This window comes from Heterodontus francisci, unplaced genomic scaffold, assembly GCF_036365525.1.
Source record: "Heterodontus francisci isolate sHetFra1 unplaced genomic scaffold, sHetFra1.hap1 HAP1_SCAFFOLD_58, whole genome shotgun sequence".
Lineage (NCBI taxonomy): Eukaryota > Metazoa > Chordata > Chondrichthyes > Heterodontiformes > Heterodontidae > Heterodontus > Heterodontus francisci.
In genome coordinates, this window is record NW_027142006.1 from 5,685,128 (window position 1) to 5,704,574 (window position 19,447).

Here is a 19,447-nt window from a genome sequence, read left to right on the forward strand (position 1 = left end):
ATTGTATGTTTCGCTCCAGCACTGAGCAGATGTCCTGAATCCTGGCACCAGCAGGCAACACAGCCGTCTGGACTCTTGCTCTTTGCTGCAGAGAACAGAGTCAATCCACCTTACTATACTGTCCCCTACTACCACTACATTCCTTTTTTCTCCCTCTTTGAGCCGCAAACACTTACTGCAGACGTGTTTGCCCTGGATCACACTGGCATCCAGGAGCTCCCACATGCTGCAGCTGTGACACATCACCTGTCCTGTCATCCTCAACGTGTTTCAATTAACTACTTAAATATTTTATTCAATTATTCATTTTATTGCATATTTTATTAAACTTACCACTAGTTTGTTTACTATTTTAAACGTTAGGACTAAAATGGACCTTAATCACTTACCAGATGCGTATCAAGCAGGTCGGTTCTTCCAAAGCAATCAACTACCTGCTTGCCTGTGATGTCACAGCTTACCAGATCCTCACCAAACAGCTCCTTCCACTGCACCGAAGAAAGAACCATTTCCTGTGCACTAACCCCAGCGGCTCTCTGTTTTCCTGCTCTCACTCTCCATTGTGACGTCACTCCTCGATTTTATTCCCCTGCTCTGCTCCTCTCTCTCTCGCTCTGTCTCCGAGTCTGTGCTTTTTCCGCATTTCTTCATTTGTTGTTCCGTTGTGCTCCTCTGTTTCTGGTCCAAAATCTGACGCTGGTGGGACTTGAACCCACAACCTTTAAATATCTTCTTAGTCATTATTTAGAAGTCCAACACGCTATCCATTGCACCACAGAGCCTCACACAACTTTATCAGCATCACTAAGGCCTTTGATCTTGTCAGCAGAGACGGCCTCTTCAAACTGCGATGGAACATCGGCTGCCCTCCTGACCTCTTGAGCATCATCTCTTCTTTCCACGAGAACATGCATAGTTCCATCAGTTACAATGGAGCAACATCAGACGCTTTCAAGATCAGCAGTGGGGTAAAGCAGGGCTGCACGCTGGCGCCACCTCTCTTAGGAACAGAGGAACATCGGAGTAGGCCATTCAGCCCATCGAGCCTGCTCTGCCATTCAATTCGATCATGGCTGATCATCTACCTCAAAGCCCCTTCCCCGTGCTATCCCCATATCCCTTGATGTCATGAGTATCAAGATTTCTATCAATTTCTGTCTTGAACATGCTCAATGATTGAGCTGCCACAGCCCTCTGGGGTACAGTATTCCAATGATTCACCACCGTCTGAGTGAAGAAATTCCACCCATCTCAGTTTTAAATGGCCTACTCCTTATTCTGAGACGATGTCCTTTGGTTTTAGACTCACCAACCAGGGCAAACATCCTGTCTACATCCACACTGTCACGCCCTGTAAGAATTTTGTCAGTTTCAATCAGATCACCTCTCATTCTTCGAAACTTTAAGGAATACAGGCCCAGTTTCCTCATAAGACAATCCCACCATCCGAGGGATTAGTCTGGTGACACAAAAACAAGAAATGCTGGAACCACTCAGCAGGTCTGGCAGCATCTGTGAAAAGAGAAGCAGAGTTAACGTTTCAGGTCAGTGACCCTTCTTCGGAACTGACATATATTAGAAAAGTCACAGGTTATAAGCAAGTGAGGTGGGGGTGGGGCAAGAGATAACAAAGGAGAAGGTGTAGATTGGACAAGGCCACATAGCTGACCAAAAGGTCATGCAGCAAAGGCAAACAATATGTTAATGGTGTGTTGAAAGACAAAGCATTAGTACAGATTAGGTGTTAACGGACTGAATATTGAACAGCAGCAAGCACAAACCTGAAAAAAAACAGTAGGTAAGCAAACTGAACAAACTGAGATGAAATGAAATAAATGCAAAAAAAAGATTAGTCTGTTGACCCTCTGTTTCACCCCCTCTATGGCAAGTGTATCCTTCATAAGATGAGGAGACTAAACTGTACACAATACTCCAGTGCGGATTCACCAAGGCTCTATACAATTGCAGCAAGACATCTTTACTCCTGTACTCATGACCCCTCATGTGGGTACAACATACCATTTGCCTTCCTAATTGATTGCTGCACCTGCACAAGAGCTTTCAGTGTCTCAGGAACAAGGACACCCAGGTCCCTTTGGACATCAACACTTCCCAACCTCTCACCATTTAAGAAATACTCTGTCTTTCTGTTTATTCCACCAAAGTGGATAACTTCACACTTATTCACATTATATTCCATGTTCTTGCCCATTCACTGAGCAGCTCCAGGTCCCCTGGAAGCCTCTCTGCATCCTCCTCACAACTCACACTTCACCGAGCTTTGTGTCATCTGCAAACTTGGAAATATTACATTTAATCCCCACATCCAAATCATTTATATAGGTTGTTAACAGCTGTGGCTCCAACACTGATCCTTGCAGTACCCCAATAGTAACAGCCTGCCATCCTGAGAAGGACCCGTTATTCCTGCTCTCTGTTTTCGGTCTGTTAACCAATTCTCAATCCATATCAGTATATTATCCCCAAGCCTATGTGCTCTAATTTTGTTTACTCACCTCCTGTGCGGGACCTTACCAAAGGAAAATACAAATACCACACATCCACTGGTTCTCCTTTATCTGTTCTATAGGTAACATCCTCAAAAAACTCAACAGGTTTTTCAAACCTGTTTTCCTTTTCATAAATCTATGTTGACTCTGCCCAATCATATCATTATTTCCTCACTGTCTAGTTGTCACATCCTTTATAATTGGCATATTCTTCTCCATGCTGCCATTGTACGCTTTCAGTGACTCAGATGGGGGTGTTCACCTGCACATCAGAGCTGACGACAAGCTGTTCAACTTGGCAAGACTGTGCGCCAAGACCAAAGTGGGGAAATTCCTAGTCTGTGAGTTGCTGTTTGCTGATGATGCTGTGCTGACATCCCATAATGAAGTTCACTGACAGCAGCTTGTAGATAGCTTCTCCCTGGCCTGCAAAGAGTTTGGACTGACGATCAGCATCAGGAAGATGAAAGTTATGGGCCAGGACGTAGAGACTCCACTTTCCATCAACATCGACAACCTCACTTTGGAGGTTGTCAACAGCTTCACATACCTTCAATCAACAATCACCAGCAATCTGTCCCTTGATGCTGAAGTCAGGACCTGGATTGCCAATGCTGCAGCTGTCATGTCAAAGTTGAGAAGACAAGTGTGAACCAACAGCACAAGGCGGCACAGTGGCGCAGTGGTTAGCACCGCAGCCTCACAGCTCCAGCGACCTGGGTTCGATTCTGGGTATTGCCTGTGTGGAGTTTGCAAGTTCTCACTGTGTGTGCGTGGGTTTCCTCTGGGTGCTCTGGTTTCATCCCACAAGCCAAAAGACTTGCAGGTTGGTAGGTAAATTGGCCATTATAAATTGTCACTAGTAGAGGTAGGTGGTAGGGAAATATAGGGACAGGTGGGGATGTTTGGTAGGAATATGGGATTCGTGTAAATGGGTGGTTGATGGTCTGCATAGACTCGGTGGGCTGAAGGGCCTGTTTCAGTGCTGTATCTCGAATCAAAGTGACCGAAAATACAAAGCTCCACGTGTACCAGGCTTGTGTTCTCAGCACCCTCCTTTAGAATAGAGAAACATCAACAACTTATACAAACCAAAAAAAGCGGCTGAACAGCTTCCACCTCCACTGCCTCAGATGGATACTGGGCATCTCCTGGCAGGACAGAGTGCCGAATGCGGAAGTACACCAGCGTGCAGGGATCCGCAGCATGTTTGCCCTCTTGAGTCAGTGGTGGCTCTGTTGACTGGGTCATGTGTGCTGAATGGATGACGGTCACGTTGCCAAATACATGCTCTTTGGTGAGCTTGCTATCAGCACGAGACCAACAGGTCAGGGAAAAAAATCAAGTCCATTGGAGAGTGGGCATGGATTTATAAATGGGAGTTCATGCTTGACAAATCTAACAGCATTTGTTGATAAACTATCTGAGAATGCTGATGAAGGGAATGCAGTGGATGTTGTTTATATGGATGTTACGAAAGCATTTTATAAAGTACCACATAAAAGGGTGGTTAACAAAATTGAGGTTCATGGATTAGGAGGGTCAGTGTCCATTTGGATAGGAAATTGTTTTAAAGACTGAAAACAGCGAGTCTTATTAAATGGTTCTTTGTCAGACTGGAGGATAGTCGACAGTGGTGTTCCCCAAGGGTCAGTGCTCGAACCACTGCTTTTTTTGCTAAAGGTAAGTGACTTGGATCTTGGAATACAGAGTAGAATCTCAAAATATGCCGATGACACCAAACTTGGAGGAGTGGCAAACAGTGAGGATGATATGAACTGCCTGCAACAGGACAGTGATAGGCTAGCAGAATGGGCAGACAGGTGGCAGATGGAATTTAATAGTGACAAGTGTGAGGTGATGTAAAGGAATAGGGAGAGGCAATATATACTTAATGGCACAGTTCTAAAGAGTGTGCTGGAATAGAGGGACTTGGGGTTCGTGTGCATCAATCTTGGAAGGTGGCAAGACATATTGCGAGAGTGGTTAGCAAAGTATATGGGATCTTGGGCTTTATAAATAGAGGCATTGAGTACAAAGCAGGGAAGTTATGCTGAACCATTATAAAACTCTGGTGAGGCCCCAATTGGAGTGTTGCTTCCAGTTCTGCTCAGCAGACTTTAGAAAGAATGTGAGGGTCCTTGAGAGGACGCAGAGGTGATTTACCAGAATGGATCCAGGGATGGGAGATTTTAGTTACAAGGTTAGGTTGGAAAAGCTAGGATTATTCTGCCTATATCAAAGGAGATTGAGTGGAGAATTGATAGAGGTGTATAACACCTCTGGAGAACAGGCCATCCTAGACTGGGTATTGTGTAATGAGAAAGGATTAGTTAACAATCTTGTTGTGTGGAGTCCCTTGGGGAAGTGCGCCCTTAACATGATAAAATTCTTCATTAAGATGGAGAGTGAGAGAGTTGATTCCGAGACTCGGGTCCTGAATCTAAACAAAGGAAACTATGAAGATATGAGGCGGGAGTTGGCTATGATAGATTGGGGAACGTTACTTAAAGGGTTGACAGTGGATAGGCAATGGCTAGCATTTAAAGAGCGCATGGATGAATTACAACAATTGTTCATTCCTGTCTGTGCAAAAGTAAAACAGGAAGGGTGGCTCAACTGTGGCTTACAAAAGAAATTAAGGAATGTATCAGATCCAAGGAGGAGAAATATAAAATGGCCAGAACAAGCAGCAAACCTGAAGATTGTGAGCAGTTTGGAATTTAGCAGAGGAGGACAAAAGGATTGATTAAGAAGGGGGAAATAGAGTATGAGAGTAAGCTAGCAGAGAACATTAAAACTAACTGTAAAAGCTTCTATAGATATGTGTAGCGAAAAAGATTAGTGAAGACAAATGTGGGTCCCTTACAGTCAGAAACGGGGGAATTTATAATGGGGAACAAAGAAATGGCAGACCAATTAAATACATACTTTGGTTCTGTCTTCACAAAGGAGGATACGAATTACCTCCCAGAAATGTTGGGGAACATAGGGTCTAGTGAGAAGGAGGAACTGTATGAAATCAGTATTAGTAGGGAATGTTTGGGGAATTGATGGGATTGAAGGCCGATAAATCCCCAGGGCCTGATAATCTACATCCCAGAGTACTTAAGGAAGTGGCCCTTGAAATAGCAGATGCATTTCTGGTCTTTTTTCAAAATTCTATCAACTCTGGAACAGTTCCAATGGATTGGACGGTAGTTAATGTAACTCCATTATTTAAAAAAAGAGGCAGAAAGAAAACAGCGAATTATATACCGGTTAGCCTGACATCAGTCGTGGGGAAAATGCTGGAGTCCATTATAAAAGATGTAATAGCAGAGTGCAATAATAACTCGTCTCCACTCCTAGTATTTCTAAATCCCACATATTCACTATAATGTGAACAATTATTTCCTGTTGTGTCTCTCTCAGATTTGTAAACTTCACTGTATTGGAGTGAGGTGACATCTACTGGCGGGAAGCAAGAACTGCAATCAAGCAGCAGAAACTCCACAGTGAGGAAACAGCGAAGTGGTTTGATTGGGTAGATGGAGACATGATTCCACTTGTGGTGGTGTCTGAAGCAAAGGCCAGAAATACAAAATTGTCATTGATAAAAGAAATGAGGAATTCATGAAAAATGTAGTAACGTAGTGAATGGTTAAAATGTGGACAGAATAGAAAGTGAGATTGGATGGAGAGAAGCAGTCTGAAAGGAGGGCTAAAACAAAAGATGAGTGCCTTGAAACGTTAACTGTGTTTCTCACAGCACAGATGCTGCCAGAGCTGCTGAACATTTCCAGCACTTTCTGTTTTTATTTCAGCATTTGCAGGATGTTGCTTTGATCTGAAAAAATATGGATGATTGGCTGGGGGGGTTCCAGTGAAATTCCACAGCAGCTAAAGAAACAAAACGGTCAGTGGCTCGTTGGTCTAAGGGTATGATTCTCGCTTCGGGAGTATGGTTAATTAGCATGTAAGAGATCCCGGGTTCAAGTCGCGGACGAGCCCTGGTCTACTGGCATTTTTCGATTGAGGTTATCTATTGGTTTCAGCCTTGCAGAAGGTGGAATTGACTTCCATGCGGAGCTGGCTTGAGGACCAGACAACTGGATTCAAAGAACTTGTCGACAAAATTGTAATTAACGAAATGTACAGATAGCCAAGTGGGAATATGAAGTTGTTGCAGTAATTGAGACCTGACTCCAAAAACAACAGGACTGGATTGGAATGGAATTCTTCAGTGTTTCTGTTGTTTGTCTTGCATTGACTCATCGATTTTCTTGTTATTCAATTTGTCGATGCCTTTGAATAATTGTGGATCCTTCTTCAGATTGTCTTCTTTCACCAGGTAGTTCTGACCTCTGATGATGTTGATTGTAATCAGCTTCAACTCGCTGATAGTTTTGGAACTGAGCAGATTTCCTTTGCTTGAGTCTACAACATGGAACTCAGTCTGACATGTGGACCCATGGGAGGATTTGAATGCCACCCCTGCGTTGGAGTTGCATCCATCCAATAAAAGACCGAGTAGAAGTGACAGTTCTGTCAGTCGAACATGAGACTTTTAATGGCAGGGTTGTGAGTTTGAGTGCCATTCTGTTTTTCCCTTTTTTAAGGCTTCATGAGCAGAGAGTACAGGGAGTGTTTGAAATGAGCAAGTCTCGCTTTGATTCAGGACTCTTACCTCTCTGCAGCATCTCACGATGAAAGATTGAATTTAATCTCATTTCATTCTCAGCTCGGGGTCTGTGCGTCTCAGTGCCACTTCTGGCTGTCTCCCGCTTCACAATCCATCAGTACTGAGAAAGCAATGGGGAATATTACTCACATGTTGTGTTCTTGAATTTTTTGGAAAACTTGAATGTATGTATTTTCCTCCAAAACAAGGACACCAAGAATCTGTTAATGTAGGGCTCAAATAGCTCAGTTGGGAGAGCGTTAAACTGAAAATCTAAAAGTCCCTGGTTCAATCCCGGGTTTCAGCACTTCCGCTTCCTTATGCGTCCCTTGCCTTGGTTCTGATTTTCCAGTTGCATAATTTCCTTTGAAATTATTTGCCAAGAACCAGTGGATTGAATTTGAGAAACAACACAGAGCCATTTCAGCATAGAAGGTGGTCGTTTGGCCTATCATGTCCATGCTGGCTCTCCCCGGAGCAATCTAGTCAGTTGCACTCACCAGCTCGATCCCTTTCCTCCTGCAAGTTTCTTTCCTTCAAGTATCCATCCAATTTCCTTTTTAATCATTGATTGTCTCTGCTTCCACCACACTCGTGGGCCAAGTCATTACCACCCACAACATAAAAAAGTTCCACCTCATCAAGAATGGGAAATACTTATATCTTCTATATTTGCTTATTCTCTATTTCTATGAGAATAGACTGGCAGTCAACATGAAAGGGAACCCAAACATCTTCGAGCAGCATGTAAATGATAAGTGGGTAGTAAGAGGTTGAGTAGGGCCTATTCGGGACAAAAAGGATAATATAAGCTTAGAGGTGCAGGGCAATGTTAATCTACTTAATGAGTACTTTGCATCAGTGATCACTAAGGAAGTGGAATTTGACAAAATATCAGTAGAAGTGAAGAGAGTGGAGGCAATGGAGAGAGTACAAATTGAGAGAGGGAGGTACTAAAAAGGCTGGCTGTGCTTAGGGAAGATAAATCACCTGGTCTGGATGGCTCACATCCCAGGTTGCGAAAGGAAATGCGGATGCAGATAACGGAAGGGCTTGCTATAATCTTCTAATCTTCCCTGGATACGGGGGAGGTGCCAGAGGATTGAACAGATGCAAATGTGACACTCTTATTCAAGAAAGGCTGTAAGGACAGTCTGGGTAACTACAGGCCTGTTAGATTAACAGCAGTGGTGGGTAAGGTTTTAGAAAGAATAATCAGGGTAAAATATCAACAGTCACTTGGAGAGGTTTGAGTTAATTAAGGAGAGTGAGCATGGATTTATAAATGGGAGTTCATGCTTGACTAATCTAACTGCATTTTTTGATGAACTAACAGAGCAGGTTGATGAAGGGAATGCAGTGGATGTTGTTTTGTATGGATTTTAAGGAAGCATTTGACAAGGTACCACATAAAAGGGCGGTTAACAAAATTGAGGTTCGTGGTATAGGAGGGTCAGTGTCCAATTGGATGGAAAATTGGGTTAAGGACAGAAAACAGCGAGTGTTATGAAATGGTTCTTTGTCAGACTGGAGGATAGTCGACAGTGGTGTTCCCCAAGGGTCAGTGCCAGAACCACTGCTTTTTTTGCAAAAGATAAATGACTTTGATCTTGGAATATTGAGTAGAATCTCAAAATATGCCGATGACAACAAACTTGGAGGAGAGGCAAACAGTGAGGATGATATGAACTGCCTGCAACAGGACAGTGATAGGCTAGCAGAATGGGCAGACAGGTGGCAGATGGAATTTAATAGTGACAAGTGTGAGGTGATGTATTTTGGCAGAAGGAATAGGGAGAGGCAATATTTACTTAATAGCACAGTTCTAAAGAGTGTGCTGGAATAGAGGGATTTGGGGAGCATGTGCATCAATCTTTGAAGGTGGCAAGACATATTGCGAGAGTGGTTAGCAAAGTATATGGGATCTTGGGATTTATAAATAGAGGCATTGAGTACAAAGCAGGGAAGTTACGCTGAACTATTATAAAGCTCTGATTAGGCCCCAATTGGAGTGTTGCTTCCAGTTCTGCTTCCCACACTAAAGAAAGAATATGAGGGTCCTTGAGAGGATGCAGAGGAAATTCACCAGAATGGATCCAGGGATGGTGCATTTTAGTTACAAGGTTAGGTTGGAAAAGCTAGGGTTGTTCTGCCTGTATCAAAGGAAAGTGAGGGGAGAATTGATAGATGTGTTTTAGGCTATGACAGTTTTAAATAAGTTGGCAAGGAAACATTGTTCCCGTTAACTATTGGTACAAGGACTAGGGAACACAGACTGAAGGTTTTGGACAGGAGGTACAGGGGGAATGTGCGAAAGAACTTTTTTCCACAGTGATTGGTGATGATCTGTAACTCGCTGCCCACGAGGGCGGTGGAAATGGAGACAATCGAGGATTACAAAAGGAATTTGAATGGGCACTTGAAGGAAATAATTTTACAGGGCAATGGGGATTGAGCAGACAAGTAATAACTCATCTCCACTCCTAGTATTTCTAAATCCCACACATTCACTATAATGTGAACAATTCTTTCCTGTTGTGTCTCTCTCAGATTTGTAAACTTCACTGTATTGGAGTGAAGTGACATCTACTGGCAAGAAACAAGAACTGCCGTGATTAGATCAGCCATGATTGTATTGAATGGCAGAGCAGGCTCGAGGGGCTGAATTGCCGACTCCTGCTCCTAGTTCTTATGTTCATAGAATCATTCAGCACAGAAGGAGGCCATTCGGCCCCATTGTGCCTCTGCTGACTCTCTGACAAAAAGATGCAATTAGTCCAACCCCCTGCCTATTTCCCCATAATCCTGGAGAATTTCACTTTGAAATATTTGTCCAATTCCTTTATGAAAGTTATAATTAAATCTGTTTCCACCACCCTGTCAGACAATTCATTCCAAATCCGAATCAGTTATTGGGTAAAAAGATCTCTCCTCACCTCCCCTTGACATTTTTGGCCAATTATTTTAAATCTGTATCCTCTGGTTACTGACGCCCAGGTGGGGTCAGTTTCTCCCTTTCTACCCTATGAAAATCCTTCATGATTCTGAACACCTCTATTAAATCTTCCCTTAAGCTTCTCTACTCTGAAGAGAACAATCCCAGCTTCACCAGCCTGTCCAGAGAACTGACACCCCGCATCTCTGGGATCATTCTAGTAAATCTCCTCTGAACTGTCTCAGAAGCTTTGATGTCCTTTCTAAAGCCTGGTGCCCAGAACTGGACACATTACTCGAGCTGAGATCGAGCCAGCGACGCCCACATTTCACGAACGAATAAAAAAACGCTTCCTAACCAGTCCCCAATTCTTAAGCATTTATAGATGCTCCCTGCCCAGTCCCCAAATTTTATTCATTTAGAAATGCTCCCTGCCCAGTCTCCAATTCTTATTCAATTATAGACACTCCCTGCCCCGTCCCCAATTCTTATCCATTTACAGACGCTCCCTGACCAGTACCCAAATTTTATTCATTTAGAGACGCTCCCTGCCCAGTCCCCAATTCTTTTCCATCGACAGACGCTCCCTGACCAGTACCCAAATCTTCTTCATTTACAGACGCTCCCTGACCAGTACCCAAATTTTATTCATTTAGAGACGCTCCCTGCCCAGTCACCAATTCTTATCCATTTACAGACGCTCCCTGACCAGTACCCAAATTTTATTCATTTAGAGACGCTCCCTGCCCAGTCCCCAATTCTTATCCATTTACAGACGCTCCCTGACCAGTACCCAAATTTTACTCATTTAGAGACGCTCCCTGCCCAGTCCCCAATTCTTATCCATTTGTCGACGTGGTTTCGGGAAGCCTCACCGGGAAAAGCTTCACCGCTGCCATCCGCAGGGATACAGATGGGATTGTTCCATCTTATTGTGGCCCTGAGGCCCTGCTCCAGCTGTGTGAGCCCGGAAAGGGCGCGGTCTTCTCGCACTTTGTGAATATCCCGCTCCAACTCCGAACCCGCAGCTCCAGCAGCTGACAGAGCTGTCTCTACTGCGCCTGCGCGCCCCGCTCCTGTCACAGATCGGGCGGATTCTAGGCCGCCCAGCATTCTGGGTACCAGACCTGTCATTAATGTTATTCTTTCAGCTGATCGGTTTTATTACGTACATTTCATGACCTGGTATCGTCGTGAGTGTTTTCGTTTGTCCCTGTCAATGCCTGGGAGAATAGAGTCAGCTTCACTTTGTAGCCATGAGTTTCTGGTGCGAGAACGTGGTGTGAAACTCAGTATATTTCAGTTTTTGGTCTGTGACTGTGGGTATTATTCAGTACATGTTTGTTTTATCTATTGCTATGTGAGTTTCACCACATATCTTTCAACAACTTGTATGTGAGCATCAGCTTTTGTCTATATCTATCAGTTTCTGAGAAGTGAGAAAGGGTTTGATTCTATCCCTATCAGTTTCTGTTACATGCATGTGTCTTTAATCTGCACCTCATCTGAGTGTGTCTTCTTCTCTGTACTTGTAGGTGAGTATGTGTTTTGCTTTGTATCTCTCAGTCTTTGAAGTGTGAGCCTGGGTTTGTACCTAATTTCCTTTGTACCTTGCAGTTGGGATATGAAAGAAAGATTTTTACACGTTACCTGCCAACTGCTGCTAAGTGACTGTGGGTTTCACACTGTATCTGTCAATTTCTTGTCTGGTAATGTGAAGTTTACAGTGCACCTGTCAGTTTCTAGTCTAGGACTGAGTTGGTTTTCCTCCGTCCCTAGCATTTGCTGGTATGTTGGTGTGGGGTTTCCATTGTACCTGTCAGTTTCTTGTATGTGAGTGTTGATTTCACTCTGAAAAGAATCATAGATCATAGAATAGTTACAGAACAAAAGGAAGCCATTCAGCTCATTGTGCTTGTGCTGCTTCTCTGCACGAGAAACTCAGCTCATGCCACAGACTCATGTATTCCATGAAAACATGCAATTTTTTTCACTTCAGATAATTATCTTATACCATTTTGAAAGCCATGGTTGAATCAGCCTCCATCACACTCTCAAGCAGTGCATATCAGATCTTAACCACTCGCTGTGCAAAATAAGTTTTTCCTCGTGTTGCCTTTGGTTCTTTTGCCATTCACCTTAAATCGGTGTCCTCTGGTTACAGAACCATGAATAATATTCCCCATTGCTTTCTCAGCACTGATGGATTGTGAAGTGGGAGACAGCCACATGTCCCACTGAGCCGCACTGACACCGAGCTGGGAATGAAATGAAATGAAGATCAATCGTTCACAGTGAGATGCTGCAGAGAGATAAGAGTCCCGAATCAAAGTGAGACTTTCTCATACTTTTGCTGAATTTCATTTCAAACACTCCTTGTACTCTCTGCGAATGAAGCCTTAAAAAAGGGAAAAACAAAATGGCACTCAAACTCACCATCCTGAAATTAAAAGTTTAATGTTCGACTGACTGAACTGTCACTTCTACTCGGTCTCTTATTGGATGGATGCAACTGTATTCTTCAACGCAGGGGTGGCATTCAAATCCTCCCATGGGTCCACATGTCAGACTGAGTTCCATGTTGTAGACTCAAGCAAAGGAAATCTGCTCAGTTCCAAAACTATCAGTGAGTTGAAGCTCATTACAATCATCATCATCAGAGGTCAGAACTACGTGGTGAAAGAAAACACCCTGAAGAAGGATCCACAATTATTCAAAGGCATCGACACAGTGAAAAACAAGAAAATCAATGAGCCAATGCAAGCCAAACAACAGAAATGGGAAAGGTTTCCTTTCCATACCAGAACCCAGTTCTGTTGTTTTTTGGAGCCAGGCTTCAGTTAAAGTTACAACTTTATATTCCCACTTGGCTCTCTGTACATTTCATTCATTCCAATTTTGTCGACAAGCTCTTTGAATCCAGCTCTCTGGTCCTCAAGCAGGCTCCATATGGAAATCAATTCCGCCTTCTGTAAGGCTGAAACCAATCAATGACCTTAAACTAAAAACGCCAGCAAAGAAGGGCTTGTCCAGGATTTGAACCCAGGATCTCTCACACATTAATTAATCACTCACCCTAAGCAAGAATCATACCCCGAGATCAACATGCCACTGATATCAGAACTTCCTTTTAGCTTCTGTGGAATTTCACTGGCAGCCAAAGCCGATCATCCATTTTTTTCAGAGCAAAGCAACATCCTGCAAATTCTGAAATAAAAACAGAAAGTGCTGGAAATGTTCAGAAACTCTGGCAGCATCTGTGGAGAGAGAAACAGAGTTAACCTTTCAGGGCGTTTCCCTTTTGTTTGAGCCATCCTTTCACACTGCTTCTGTCCACCCAATCTCACTTTCTATTCGATCCAGATTCCACCCACTCACTACCTAAATACATTTATCATGAATTCCTCATATCTTTTATCAATGACAATTTTATATTTCTGGCCTTTGCTTTGGACTCCACCACAAGTGGAATCATGTCTCCGTCAACCCAATCAAACCCCTTCACTATTTCCTCACATTGCAATGTTTCTTTCACCCTGACAGACGATGGAGTCTCTGCTGCTTGGTTGCAGTTCTTGCTTCCTGCCAGTAGATGTCACCTCACTCCAGTACAGTGAAGTTTGCACATCTGAGAGCTACACAAAATGACAAATTGTTCACATTCTAGTGAACAAGTCCCTCTATTCCTGCACACTCTTTAGAACTGTGCCATTAAGTATATATTGCCTCTCCCTATTTCTTCTGCCAAAATGCATCACCTCACACTAGTCACCATTAAATTCCATCTGCCACCTGTCTGCCCATTCTGCTAGCCTATCATTGTCTTGTTGCAGGCGGTTCATTTCATCCTCAATGTTTGCCACTCCTCCAAGTTTGGTTTTATCGGCATATTTTGAGATTCTGCTCTATCTTCCAAGATCCAAGTCATGTATCTGCAGCAAAAAAAAAGCAGTGGTTCCAACAGTGACCCTTGGGGGAGAGCACTGTATTCTGTACAATTTTGGTTTCCTTATTTTATATTTATTTAGAGATACAGCACTGAAACAGGCCCTTCAGCCTACCGAGTCTGTGCTGACCAAAAACCACCCATTTATACTCGCCCTACAGTCATCCCATATTCCCTACCACCTACCTGCACTAGGAGCAATTTACAACAGCCATTTTACCTATCACCTGCAAGTCTCTGGCTGCGGGAGGAAACCAAAGCACCCAGCAAAAACCCACATGGTCACAGGGAGAACTTGCAAACTCTGCACAGGCAGTAGCCAGAATCAAACCTAGGTTTTTGGAGCTGTGAGGTTGCGGTGCTAACCACTGTGCCGCCCATGACAATGCCACTACGCCATCACCTCCCCTTATCTAAGGAAGGATAGACTTGTCACAGAGGGAATGCAATGGGGATTCACCAGACTAATCCGCTAATGATGAGAGACTGCAGAAACTGGGCCCAAATTCTCTGGAGTTTTAAAGAATGAGAGGTGATCTCATTGAAACTTGCAAAATTCTTACAGGGTGTGATGGGTAGATATGGATAGGATGCTTCCTCTTTCTAGTGAGTCTGGAAGAAGGGGACACAGTCTCAGAATAAGGACAGGCCATTTGAGACTGAGATGAGCAGGAATTTCTTTACTCAGAGGGTGGGAAATCTGTGGAATTCTTTATCCCAGAGGGCTGTGGAGGCTCAATCACTGAACATATTCAAGACAGAAATCAATAGATTTCTAAATACTACCGGGATCAAGGGATATGGAGATAGCAGGGAAAATGGCAAAGAGGGATATGATCAGCCACGATCTGTTTGAATGGCAGAGCAGGCTCAATGGGCTGAATGGCCTAATGCCCCTATTTCCTATGATCCTATGAATCCCAATAATGTACATCAGACGTTAGACCGAGCTATGCATTACATACCAGTTCAAAAATCCCACAGAGATTAAGACTGAAAGATACAGTATCAATTCCATTACTACAAAGTGAAGGACTTGGAGCTTGCAGACCAGCCCATGTATAAGATTGAAAGTTATGTTTTCATTCACAATCATTTTCACAGAGCTAAATATTGAATACCAATCCACAACTTGTACAGGACTACCAAATAAAACCTACAACTGTGAAATACAGTTAATCCATATTTTAAATTAAACACAACGCAAACAAATATTGATACATCAAGAGAGCAGGAAACAGTGAGAGCAGAGTGGAGCATAAAGAGCCCGGGGTGGGGAGAGAGAGAGAGAGCAAGCAAGAGTTCACTCAGAGAGCAGGAAACGGTGAAAGCGGAGTGGACAGGAGTCCAAGCATGCTGGAGTTTTGAAACACAGTGAATAGTGACATCACAGGAAAGCTGCAAGGTGACTGGTTGTGATTAACGGCTGTTAGGGAGTAACAGTAAATAGTTAGTACACCACTGTTAGGGTGGGTGTGTAAATGGCTGGGTTATAGCATTTCAACAACAGGCAGAATAAAAAGAGTATAAATTAAGTATTAATGATAAGGGACAAGTGAATCATTGGTGAGTTTTTTGGAGTAAGGTTTATCTTAACTAGTGAACTGTATTGATTTTTAGTGGGATTTATCAGTACTAGGAAAGTTTTATTTATAATTCTAAGGTGTTGTAGTACTGTTAAGGATTTTTTTAAGCAGTAGCAAATGGTCAACGAATGGCAGGGGTGTTTCAACCTTGAGAGTGCACCTCCTGTGATATGTGGGAGCTCCAGGATGCTTCCACTATCTTAGAGAACCATTTGTGCCAGGAAGTGCTCTCAATTGTGGCAGCTTGAGCTCTGTGTTTTGGAACTTGAGTGGCAGCTGGTGACACTGCAGTGCATTCGTGAGAAGAGAGCTACATGGATAGCACGTTTATAGATGTGGTCACCCCACAGCTTAAGAGTATGCAGGGAGAGAGGGAATGGGTGATCACCAGGCCGTCAAAAAGAATCGAGTAGGTAGTGCAGGCCACCCTGACTGCATGACGCTCTCCAACGGGTTTTCAGTTCTGAATATGGAGGACAGTGATGCTTCCCTGGGGAGTGCAGCCAGAGCAAAGTCCATGGCACCATGGGTGACTCAGCTGCAAAGGGAGGTACAAGGAAGACTGGAAAAGCCATAGTGATAGGTGATTCAATAGTCAAGGGAACAATCAGGCATTTATTGGGACCGGTCGGACGGGTTGCACCTGAACAGAGCTGGGACGGAGTTCCTTGCGGGGCATTTTGCTCGTGCTGTTGGGGAGGGTTTAAACTAGTTTGGCAGGGGGATGGGGACTGGAAGGTAGAGTCAGATGGGACAAAATCAGAAATGAAAATGGAAGGCAGAAAATTAATGGATGAGTCTGGAAGACTGAGGAAACAAAGTTTAGAAAATTAAAAAAGAAGTGTTTGGCAGTGCTCAAGTGTATCTATTTCAATGCAAGGGGTATAGCAAATAAAGCAGATGAGCTGAGGACAGATAGACAGGTGGCAGTATGATATCATAGCTCTGAGAGAAACATGGCTTAAGGAGGGACAGGAATGGCAGCTCAACCGTCTTGTTTACAGGGTTTTCAGACACGATAGGGAGGGAGATAAGAAAGGAGGGAGAGTGGCAATTTTTGTCAAAGCGACAGTACGGCAGCAATAGAAAGGGATTTTAACCACCCAAACATTAACTGAGATAGTTTTAGTGTGAAAGGAATTGAGGGAGCAGAATTCTTGTGATGCATTCAGGAGAAATTTTTTAGTGAATGTGTAGCAAGTCCAACAAGAGAGGACGCAGTTTTAGGAAATGAAGATGGGCAGGTGGAAGGAGTGGCAGTGGGAGAGCATTTTGGTGGTAGTGATCATAATTCAGTCAGTTTTAACATAATTATGGAAAGGACAAGGAAAGAACAAGAGTTAGAGTTCTCAATTGGGACAAGGCCAACTTTACTAAGCTGAAGAGTGATTTACCGAAAGTGGACTGGAAACAGATACTTGAAGGTAAATCAGTGTCAGAGCAATGGGAAGAATTCAAGGGGAGATTCCAGGGGTTCAGAGTCAACATGTTCCCGCAAAGAAAAAGGGTGGGAAGGCCAAATCTAGAGCCCCATGGATGTCAAGGAGCTTATGGGTATGATATGGCAGTAAAGGAAAAATTATGCCCGACACAGAGAGCTCAATACTACAGAAAGCCGAGAGGTCTATAGAATGTGGAGGGGGGAAATGAACGTTGAAATTAGGAAAACTAAGAGAGGCATGAAAGAATATTGGCAATCAAAATCAAGGTAAACACAAAGATGTATTATCAATACATTAAAAGTAAAAGGATAACTAAGGAAAGAGTAGGGCACAGAAAAGACCATAAAGGTAACCTATATGTAGGGCAGAAGATGTTGGCATTGTTCTTAATAAATACTTTGCATCTGTCTGCACAAAAGAGGGGGACGATGCAGATATTGTAGATAAGGAAGAGGGGTGTGAAGTATTGGATATGATCAAACGAGGGAGAGAGGACAAACTAATGGAATTAGCTTATTTGAAAGTTGATAAATCACCAGGGATGGATGAAATGTACCTCCGGCTGTTAAAAGAAGCAAGAGAGGAAATAGCGGAAGGTCTGACCATCGTTTTCCAGACCTCACTGGATACAGGTGTTGTGCTGGAGGATTGGAGGACTGCTAACATTGTACCTCTGTTTCAAAAGGGAGTGAGGGCTAGACCGAATAATTACAGGCCAGTCGGTCTAACCTCAATAGTGGGAAAATTATTGGAATCTATTCAGAGAGACAGGATAAAATGTCACTTAGAAAGGCACAGATTAATCAAGGATAGTCAGCATGGATTTGTTAAGCGAAGATCTTGTCTGAACAACTTGATCGAAATTTTGAAGAATTAACAAGGAAAATAGATGAGGGTAGTGCAGTTTATGATGTAGTCTGCATGGATGTAAATGTAGGGGGCATGATCAAGAAGTTTGCAAATGACACAAAGATTGGCCATGTGGTAAATAGCAAGGAGGATAACTGTAGGCTGCAGGAAGATCTTGATGGTCTGGTCAGATGGGCAGAAAAATGGCAAATTGAATTCAATCCAGAGAAGTGTGAGGTGATGCATTTGGGGAGGTCAAACAAGGCAAAGGAATACACGATTAATAGGAAAGTGCTGAGAGGTGTAGAGGAAGTGAGGGACCTTGGAGTAAATGTCCACAGATCCTTGAAGGTAACAGGACAAGTTGATAAGGTGGTAAAAAGGCATATGGAATCCTTTCTTTTATTAGCCGAGGTAGAGAATATAAGAGCAGGGAGGTTGTACTGTAACTGTATAAATCATTAGTCAGGCCACAACTTGAGTACTGTGTGCAGTTCTGATCACCTCATTACAGAAAGGATGTAATTGCCCTAGAGAGGGTACAGAGGAGATTTACGAGGATGTTGCCGGGACTGGAAAACTGCAGCTATGGGGAAAGATTGGATAGGATGGAGCTGTTCTCCTTGGCACAGAGGAGGCTGAGGGGAGATCTGACTGAAATGTACAAAATTTTGCGGAGCCTGTATAGAGTTGAAGTGAAGGGCCTGTTCACCTTAGCAGAAAGGCCAGTGACTAGGGGAATAGATTTAAAGTGATTGGTCTAAAGATTACAGAGGAGATGAGGAAATTTTTTTTTCAGCCAGAGGGTGGAGGGGGTCTGGAACTCACTGCCTGATAGGGGAGTTGAGACAGAAACCCTCAACTCATTCAAAATGAGTCTGGATATACACCTCAAATGACGTAATCTGCAGGGTTATGCACCAAATGCTGGAAGGTGGGATTAGAATGGGTGGACAGTTTTCATCTGGCACAGACACAATGGGCCAATTGGCCTCTTCCTGTGCCATAAACTTACTTTGATTCTATAAATTACCCAGCTGCTGCAGTGGAATTTGAACTCATGTCTCTGGTCCATTAGTGGAGACTTTTGGATTACTCGTCCTGTAAAGTAACCACAAAATCACCATACCCGTGGATGAGAGTTTTTACAGGTTTGTAATTTTATTTTCAGATACGGCACTGAAACAGGCCCTTCAACCCACCGAGTCTGTGCCAACCAACAACCACCCATATACACTAATCCTACATCAATCCCATATTCCCTCCCACATCTTCACACGAGGGGCAATTTACCTAACAACCTGCAATTCTTGGGCTGTAAGAGGAAACTGGAGCACATGGAAGAAACCCACGCGGTCACAGGGAGAACTTGCAAACTCCGCAGAACTGAACCCAGGTCAGTGGAGCTTTGAATCTGCAATGCTAACCACTGCGCCACTGTGCCGCCATAATGTGGAGTTCAGTCTACACAAATGGAATTGATAATCTATTTCACTCTGATCATGGATGAGATGTT

The 19,447-nt window shown here is 43.4% G+C and overlaps 1 pseudogene; it reads left to right on the forward strand.

Moving 5' to 3' along the window:
- Positions 1–19,447, forward strand: part of LOC137365873 (histone H2A-like) — a 138,145-nt pseudogene that overhangs the window by 19,498 nt on the left and 99,200 nt on the right.